We start from the raw sequence: 10,147 nt of genomic DNA, 5'->3' as shown, positions 1-10,147 counted from the left end.
GGGATCCACAGAATTTAGAGGATGTGCCTCTTCATACCATTTTGGTAATAGCTGACAGTTATTCTTGTCTACCAATATACCTCAGGACAGTGCATTGAACACCATTCGGGAAATTCTTGACTTATGGCTGAGTCCATGGAGACCTACTGAATTTCTCTGCCGTTTAGCTGAATTGGCTTGATGAGAAACTATTTTCTTTTTTTGAGATAAGTTCTTTTTACAAGTCAAGGGAACAGCAATGGCCGCCACCATGGCCGCCATCACTTGCCAATTTGCTTGTAGTGAATTTTGCAAAAATTAACTAACCATCCTTTTAAACATTTTTTTATTTTAATGGCAATGGTATATCGATACTGTATTTATATTCTGGACTGGTTCAATGGGAACCTTGCATGAGTTTTTTTATTTGAATTTACAATTTACTTACCATATAGATTTACATACTGTGGCATTTTTGAATTATTAATATCAGTTATTTTGTGGGACAATTTTGTATTTTTAAGAAACCCACTGATCGCAACATGTTGCATTCTGACAGTTGCCATCAGCGCCATCTCAAAGTCAATTTACTAATTAATGAGCCAATATCTCCACTTTCGGAGTTTATGATCTACCACTGGTGATTATAAGTGTCAATTTCAACCGATGGACTAATCTTTGGACAGAGGGTATCTTGTTTCCTGACTGAAGAAGGCTTATAAATGTGGTTTGCTTGTAAATCAGGATTTATTATTGCTACAGAAGAAAAGGGAACTGATAGGCAAATTAATTTGTCTCATTCCATTTTCTGCTCAAGCTAAGCTATTTGGCACATTATTTTACAATGTTGGCCAGTTCTTTCTGTACATACTGAATTTAGGATCCCTCCCATGTTTGCTTTGAAGCATGTGTGGAATTTGAAAGATTTGCTAGTGCGCTCATGTGTAACGGAGGATGCTAATTGTCCCACACAAAACATGACAAATACTACTGAGGGGTTTATTTAACATGATTGTACAACTTGCTGTCAAGCAGTTACGAGAGCTACTTTGGTGTTTCTCAACAGGACTGCCATCTTATTCTCCATACTTTTAGTTGCACTTCTAAGGGAGTGATATCTTGTATTTCATGTCCCTGTGCACTCCTATATATTGGAAAGACTTCTTAATCCTTTCAAACAAGAATTACTCAACATCACAGTTGTGTGAAAAACAATCATTCTACAGCTCTAGTTGTTCAACATTGTACGGAATTACAGCATTCTTGTGAGTCACTGTCATGAGGGATCTCAGACATTTTGATGCCATCTATTCGCAGAGGAATTTGGTCTGAATCAAGGGATTGACAGGTTGGTGTTTAATTGAATTTCTTCAGCATATTGGTTGTCGTTATGTTGCTCACATACACGTTTTTTACATCACTGCTGAATTGCTTTGTATTGGCTCATTATCATGTGACTATCAATGACATTTTTGAATATTCTCTTTAAAAAGAGCCATGTATTCATTTTACTTGTTATTAAGTTTGATTAGTTCTGCATTTATGTTATTTTTGACATTAAGTATTATCACTACATAGTGCGCTTGCTCCTGAGTATCTGTACAATACCTGATCAAAGTTTACATAACCTTGAATTTTAGGGCTGATAATATACACTCAAACTGACACACAGAGGTTAAGATGGCAATGAAGGGCAGGTATCCAACTTGTGCCTTGTTTGATTGTAATTAGTGTCTGTGTATAAACAGTCAATGAGTTTCTTAGCTTTTGAGCAACCCTTGTGCATTTCTCCAGGGCTGCACTGACTTTAGTGGTTACTGAAGCATGGGGAAAGCAAAAGAACTGTCTAAAGATCTGCGATCAAAAGTAGTTCAATTTTATACAACAGGAAAAAGATATAAAAAGATAGCCAAAGATCTGAAAATGCCAAGAAGTTGAAAATTATGGGTTCTGTTAATACCAAGCCATGGTCAGGTAGACCAAGAAAGCTTTCAGTCACAAATGCCAGGAAAATTTGTCAGGATGCAAACAAAAACCCATAAGCAACTTCTACTGAAATACAGGCTTCTCTGAAACAAAGTGGTGTGGGTATTTCAGCATATACAATAAGGCATACTTTAACAAAAAAGGACTGCATGGTAAAGTTGCCAGAAAAAAGCCATTGCTGTACCAATATCACAAAACAGTCTGCCTACAATACGCCAAACAGCATCTAAAGAAGCCTCAAAACTTCTGGAACAAAATACTTTAGAGTGATGAGACCAACATTGAACTTTATAGTCACAACCATAAATGCTATGAAGAGAAGCACACTATTCCTACTATGAAGCAGTAGGAGTAGTAGGCATGGAGGAGTAGCCTAATGGTTAGAGAAGTGGGCTACGAACCAGGAGACCAGGGTTTGAGTCCTGCTGTCGCTCCTTGTGACCTTGGGCAAGTCACCATTGCCTCAGGTACAAACTTGTTTGTAAGCCCTCTGGGGATAGGGAAATACCTATAGTACCTGAATGTAATCCACTTTGAAGCGCTGAAAATAAAGTGCGAAAAGCAGAATATAAATAATAAAAAAAATGAAGCACGGAGATGAGTCTCTACTGTGTGTGTGAACTAGAGTGGCACAGGGAATTTAGTCAACATTGATGGCAGCATCAGAAAATGGAAGAGAATTTGCATTCATCATCCATCACTTGGACTTTCCAACATGACAATAATCCAAAACATAAGGCTAAGTTGACTGTTTGTGGCTGTAGCAGAAGAAAGTGAAGGTTCTGGAGTGGCCATCACAGTCTCCTGAACTCAACATCATTGAGCCACTTTGGGAAGAACTCAAACATGCAGTTAATACTAGACAGCCAAAGAACTTACAGCATCTGGAGGCTTTTTGCCAAGAGGAATGGGTAACTTTACCACAGGAGAAAAAAAAGGGCCTCATTCACAACTCTAACAAAAGACTGCAAGCTGTCATTGATGCAAAAGGGGGCAATACATGATATTAAGAATTAAGGGTATGCAAACGTTTGAACAGGAGCATTTTATTGCTATGGTTTAATGACTGTGCTATTCTGTGATGCACAATAGCTTAATTTGAAACACATTAAAAATAAACCTGTTTTGTCTGATCACCTGATTTTGTGTTTTCTTAAAATGCTACACCTATTAAATTCTGCCATGTGAATGTAAACTTATGAACATAACTATATGTATATGTGTGTGTAGATAGAAAAACAGCACCTTAATGCCATGGCATTTAAGAACACACACAGATAATTAAGAGCTGATATTTGCGCCTTCACAAACATCTTGGAAATGCTGCTGCATTCACAAGAAGACAAATCAGAAACTTGAGAGCTTGGATTGGATCATTTTGTTCGCTCAAAGAACTGTGCTCTACATATTTAGAAGCAAATTACAGATGCTATTTTTCTAATAAATATTTTAGGCTTTTATTATATTTAATCTAATTGTTAATAGATTTAAAAAAATGTTATAAACTGCAGTTTTTGTAAACTGCAATTATTTTGTATAATAATAAATATTGTTTGTATGATTTTATACTCCTTCATAAATTTTCTGTAATAGTTTAGGTATTTAATTAAGCCATTGGTGTTCCTTTTTTGTTATTTATAAGTGTATATACACATACTTTATGCTATATACTTATTATAAGGCACCTAGCAAGGCACCATATAAGTGCCAAAATTATTAAGGTCATAATACAAACCAAATCCATATGGAACATTTTGAATTTTATTATGTGTTCTAAACCTAAACTTCAGCTTGGGGCTAAATAAATCCAGAAGTTTTTCAACAGGAAGGAGTATGGGGGCACTGTCTCCTTTAAGTTATAATATAATACAATAGAAACTGTATGTATAAAGTTCCTATAGAAGATAGCATGTAAATGAGATTTGATGGTTTTTTTTTTTAATGGTTAACCAGGAAACATCTAAATAGGAAATCACAAATCATATGCAATTTGTAAATCTAATTTTTACAGAGTAACTAATCAGTATAGAGATACTATAAGATAGAACATTCAGTATTAAACATTAGCTACAAGCTGATAACTATTTGTCATAATATTTCTTTTAAATATCAAATGCAAAGCATTCTGTAGAATGTTGGCGTGGTTTTAGACTGAAAAGCAAGCAAGCTGTTGTCTGGATAATCGTCTTATAATTCAAATGACACTAAGCAGCTGAAATGTATCACAACATAGCAAATGTTTGTTCAATAAAAGAGTTTCCTCTATGAACTTGCTCTGTCTGGAGTGCTTTTTCTGGGGAAAGAAACACTCACTGATAAGATAGTCTGCTCTCAAGAGACCCTTTACTAAGGTTTTCTCTAGCTCCTAAGCAGTAAACCTAATTCTATGGGAAAACATTTCATTTATCTTTACTAGAGATCCAAGCTATAGCATGTAAACAGAAAACATGCAGTGTTTTTTCAAAGCTCTTCAAATTGCATGTGTTGTGCTAAGAAAAAGAAAATATTTATGAAATATTAGTTTCATGTCCACTGTTCACTTCTAAAATAGTCTGTTCGATGGTTTTCTAAATGGGCAATCTGCCATTTTTTACAAAAGAGGGGGGACAGTCTTAAGTACAATTATACATAAAGTTAAATAATTTGAGAATACCAGTGGAACCCATAGAAAACTATTTGTAAAGACCAATAAAGTATTTTAATATTTTAAACTTTTTAAGTAAGTCTGCACTGAAGCTTCTGTTTCGCTTTATCACTGTATTCCCTTTTTAAAATTGTATTTAGTATACATGCTCTAATTTTCTAGTTGCTTTGTACCAAATTAAAACATTGACATACTTACCATTTTCCACTGTGAAGCACTTTTTAGTATATTTTTTTCTAAATCAAATATGTGAATTATAGATTAAGGGTGTGATATTCTAACAAGTCAATTTTCATAAAGTTTACCTGGCTAAGGGAGAAAATTCCTTCCAGTGGTCTGGCTAAATTTGTCCATCCAAATTCACAGAGCACACTGCTTTAGCTGGTCATAAATAGGATGTCTTTGGAAGCTGTTCTAGGGAGGGTTTCAGATTTCCCTGGTTAGGGGTAGATTTTCAAATGTGCACGCGCTTCCCGGCGCGCACACATGGATGTGCTGATTTTCTAACATGTGCTTGCCAGCACACGCAATTTAGAAAATCAATGGGCCGTGTGCACATGCATGCCAAATTTTATAATTTGCGCACGCAAGGGAGGGGGACTTTTGCAATTTTCGCACAGTGATGCATTTGGACTTTCCCCAGTTCCCTCCCAGTCGACTCCAATTAAGGAGCGGACTGGGAGGGAACTTCTCTACACGCCTACCTAAAATTCCCTCCCTCTTTCCCCTCTCCTCTCCTCCCCACCCGTAAACTGTAATTTGTTTTTCATTGTTTTACAATTTACTTCAGCTCCTGAGCTGAAGTAAGTTGCGTGTGTGCCGGCTGGCTGCCAGAGCGCAAGTCTTCGGGACAGCAATCAAAGGTGCTGTCCCGGTCCGCTCCTCTTCACCCAGAACACCTCCCCCTCCCGGCCTGCCCTTTCAATGAGGCCTGGCACTTATGCGCGTACCAGGGTTTACGCGCGTGTCCAGGCCCCTTCGAAAATTTGCTCAGCGAGTGCAAGGCGTAGCCACGTGTGTAAACCCCAGGATCTACCCTTTAGTGTATATTTTGGTGTTAACCAGCTAAATTTAACAAGACAATTCCAGTCATGCAAGTGGCTGTTGTAAATCTAGCTTCACAAATTTTGTTCAGCTGGAGGTAAAGCAAATGTTCCTTACCTGTAACAGGTGTTCTCACAGGACAGCAGGATATTAGTCTTCACATGTGGGTGACATCACAGGATGGAGCCCAATCATGGAACACTTTTGTCAAAGTTTCTAGAACTTTGACTGGCACCTACTGGGCATGCCCAGCATAGCACCAACCCTGCATCCAGCAGGGATCCCCCTTCAGTCTTGTTTAAAGCTACAGGAAGTGCCGAAAAATAAAATAAGAAAACGTAACGAACCCAACACCGTGGGGTGGCGGGCGAGTTTCGTGAGGACTAACATCCTGCTGTCCTGTGAGAACACCTGTTACAGGTAAGCAACATTTGCTTTCTCACAGGACAAGCAGGATGGTAGCCCTCACATATGGGTGAGTACCGAGCTGAGGATGTCCGAGAAATGCACCAAAAGTACCCAAGATGTGCAATAGGCACTAGGACTGGGGTGGAATTTGGTAGAGGTCATCCTGAACCCTAACGGGCAGGCGGAAGGGTGTTGGTACATCAAGTTGAAAAAAGGTTGCACAAAACAGACTGGCCGAAGATGGAATCTTGTCTTCCGGCCTTGTCTAAGCAATAATGGGCTGTAAAGGTATGGAGAGAACTCCAGGTAGTAGCCCTGCAAATGTCAGGAAGCGGCACCGAGCGTAGGTGTGCTACTGAAGTCGCCATGGCCCTCACAGAGTGTGCTTTAACACGGTCTTGAAGTGGAATGCCTGCTTGCTGATAGCAAAAGGATATGCAGTCCGCCAACCAGGAGGAGAGAGTCTGTTTATCCACAGGCTGCCCCAATTTGATGGAATGGAAAGAGAAACAATTGAGTGCTTTTCCTGTGGGCAGCTGTACGGTCTAGATAGAACGCTAAAGCCCGTTTACAGTCAAGGGTATGCAGAGCCTGTTCTCCTGGATTGGAGTGGGGCCTGGGAAATAAGGTAGGTAGTATAATGGATTGATTAATATGAAACTCCAAAACTACATTAGGTAAGAACTTAGGGTGAGTGCGGAGTACTGCCCGGTCCTGCAGAAGTTTAGAGTAAGGCGGATAGGTAACTAGGCCCTGTAACTCACTAACTCTGCGAGCAGATATTATTGCCAAAAGAAAAATCACTTTCCATGTGAGATAGCAAAGATCACAGGATTGGAGAGGCTCGAATGATGGTTTCATGAGCCGACCCAAAACCAGATTGAGGTCCCAAGAAGGGGCCGGAGGACGCAGTGGAGGCTTGAGGTGGAGCAAGCCCTTCAGAAAACGTGTTACAAGGGGTTGTACTAAAATAGGAACGTCCCCGATACCTTTATGGAAGGCGGCCACTGCGCTGACATGCATTCTGATGGAGGAAGTTTTTAGACCTGATTCTGACAAGTGCCAGAGATAGTCTAGAAACTTCGTGGTGGAACAGGTAAAAGGATCAAGGGACTGAAAAGAACACCATGATCTAAACCTGTTCCATTTGTAAAGGTAAGATTTTCTTGTCGAAGGCTTCCGTGAAGCAATCAGGACACGGGAAATTGGCTCCGAAAGGTTAAGTGGCTGAAGAATTAACCTTTCAACATCCAGGCTGTCAGGGACAAGGCCTGAAGATTGGGGTGGCGTAGGCACCCGTCATTCTGAGTGATCAGAAGTGGGTCCTTTCCCAAGGGAATGTGCCTGCGAATCGAGAGGTCCTGAAGTATTGGAAACCACACTTGGCGAGGCCAATGAGGTGCTATCAGGATCATGCTTCCCTTGTCCTGACGTTACTTCACGAGAGTCTTCGATAGAAGTGGAGGGAATGCATATAGGAGACTGGTTGCCCATGAGAAGGAGGACGCATCTCTTGGCTGAGATTGTTGGCTGTGAGTGAGAGAGCAAAGTTCTCTACTTTGCGGTTTTGAGGTGACGCAAAGAGGTCTAAGTGAGGATAACCCCAATATTGGAATATTGAGTCTGCCACTGTGGGGTTGAGGGACCACTTGTGCGGTTGAAAGGCGCGACTCAGCTTGTCTGCCAACACATTGTCCACTTCCGGCAAGTAGGTGGCCCTGAGGTACATCGAATGGGAGAGGACCTCCGCCCATATCTGTGCAGCTTCCTGACACAGTAGGTAGGAGCCCGTCCCTGCCTGTTTGTTGATGTACCACATGGCCACCTGGTTGTCAGTCTGAATCAGGATGACCTGCTTGGAAAGGTGATCCTGAAACACCCTGAGAGCATATCTGATTGCTCGCAGCTGCAGGAAATTGATTTGGTGTTTGGCTTCCTCTGGAGACTAAGCTCCTTGTGTCTGCAAATTGGCGATATGAGCTCCCCAGCCGAGGTTGGAAGCATCGGTGGTGAGAATTATTTGAGGGTCTGGAGCCTGGAAGGGTAGGCCTTGGAGGAGATTGATCTGATTTTTCCACCAGGCTAGAGACTGACTAAGTGGGTCGGTGATGTGGACAATGGTCGATAGAAGTTGGACAGATTGAGTCCATTGTGACCTTAGCGTCCACTGCATGACTCTCATGGCCAAGCGGGCCATTGAGGTAACCTATACTGAGGATGCCATGTGTCCCAGCAGGATGAGGAAGTGGCGTGCAGTTGAGCAGTGCTAAGACTGTAGCTGGTGTGCGAGAGAAATTTATTTATTTATTTGTACATTTTTATATACCGAAATTTACTAGCTGCCTTCATCCGGTTTACATTTGAAACAACATATTACATTTGTAGCGGCCAAACAGATAAAAAACATGAAAGTAAACTGGAATATCTATACGCTTTGTGTTATATATAACGGTATATCTTATATTACAGCATATATACAACAGTAAGATCTGATAAATAATCAAAGGGGGCATAATATAAAAATAAATAAATAAAATAAATAATATGGCATAGAGTAAAACAACAGAGTTTTGTGTGTTCATATTGTCAGTTATCCTAGCGTCAAGTTGGCCTGTCTTTGGTGGGGATGTGTTTGTCAGTCCGTTATGAGGATTAGATATTTTGTAGTGGGATAGTTTAAGTAAATATTTATAAAGATCAGTTGTCTGTATTAGAAAGGGTTATACTTGTTGTATGTGGTGATTAGTGTGGTAAGGGCGATTAGCTGATTCCATCTTTGAAGGCTTGTCTGAAGAGTCATGTTTTGAGATCTTTTTAAAATGTTTTCGTGTTATTTTGTAATCTCAGGTTTTCCGGAAGTGAGAAATGAGAGTGAGAGCTCACTGTCTAGCCAGAAATGCCTTTGCTTGCAAGGTGTCCAAGTCTACCCCTATGAATGATAACGTTTGAGATGGGACTAAGCAGGATTTCGCGTAGTTGATGAGAGATCCTAGCGAAATCAGAGTGTGTAAAGTAAGACGTAAGGACGACAGAGCAGCTTGCTGAGTGGGAGCCCTGATTAACCAATCGTCTAGATGGTGGTAGACGTGAACACCTTGAGTCCTGAGGAAGGCTGCTACTACTACGAGGCACTTGGTGAAGACTCGTGGTACAGATGTCAGGCCGAATGGTAGTACTCTGTACTGATAGTGCTTGGGGCCTACCAGAAATCTCAGAAATTTGCGATGAGATGGAGTTATCGCAATGTGTATGTACGCATCCTGGAGATCTAGAGAGCAGAGCCAGTCTCCTCTTTGCAGAAGAGGAAGGAGGGAACCCAAGGTTACCATCCTGAACTTTTCTTGGCGGAGGTACTTGAGGGCACGCAGGTCCAGAATTGGACGAATGCCGCCTGAGTTTTTAGGGATTAGAAAGTACCGGGAATAGAATCCTAGGCCTTGTTGGGAGTAGGGCACTGGTTCTATTGCTCTGGACTGGAGGAGGAGGGAGACCATCTGCTCCAGGAATATTGAGTGGTCGTCGGCAGAGGTGGGGAGTCCGGTGGGATGGAGAGAAAGTTCAGGTGATAACTTTGAGAGATTATGGCAAGGACTCACTGGTCTGAGGTGATTGTGTGCCACCTGTTGTTTAAATGGCACAATCGACCTCCCACTGGTATCTGAGGCAGTGGAAGCTGGCTGTTGCTCTCTATGCAGGAGTCAAAAGCTGGAAGCAGGGCCTGGCTGAGGAGCTGCATGCGGCTTTTGTTTCCGAGGTTGATGAGACTGGGCCTTTTGGAAAGGTCTCGTGGAACGAGTTCTAGATGGTGGTGGATAGGACTTCATTGGACGGAAGAATGACATTTTAGTATCCTTCCTGAATGGCTGTTTGGAGGAATACTCAGAAGACATCAGAGAGAGTTGGCGAAGGGTCTCAATATGCTCCTTGAGTTCCGCCACCATCCGTTGAATCTGTTCGCCAAACAGATTGTCTCCTATACAGGGCAGATCAGACAATCTGTCTTGTACTTCAGGGCGCAAGTCCGAAGACTTAAGCTAGGCCCATCTTCTTGCAGAAATTGCAGCTTCAGATACCCTGGAAGCGGTG

This window comes from Rhinatrema bivittatum, chromosome 6 (genome assembly GCF_901001135.1).
Source record: "Rhinatrema bivittatum chromosome 6, aRhiBiv1.1, whole genome shotgun sequence".
NCBI classification, from domain to species: domain Eukaryota; kingdom Metazoa; phylum Chordata; class Amphibia; order Gymnophiona; family Rhinatrematidae; genus Rhinatrema; species Rhinatrema bivittatum.
This window is presented reverse-complemented; position numbering follows the sequence as displayed.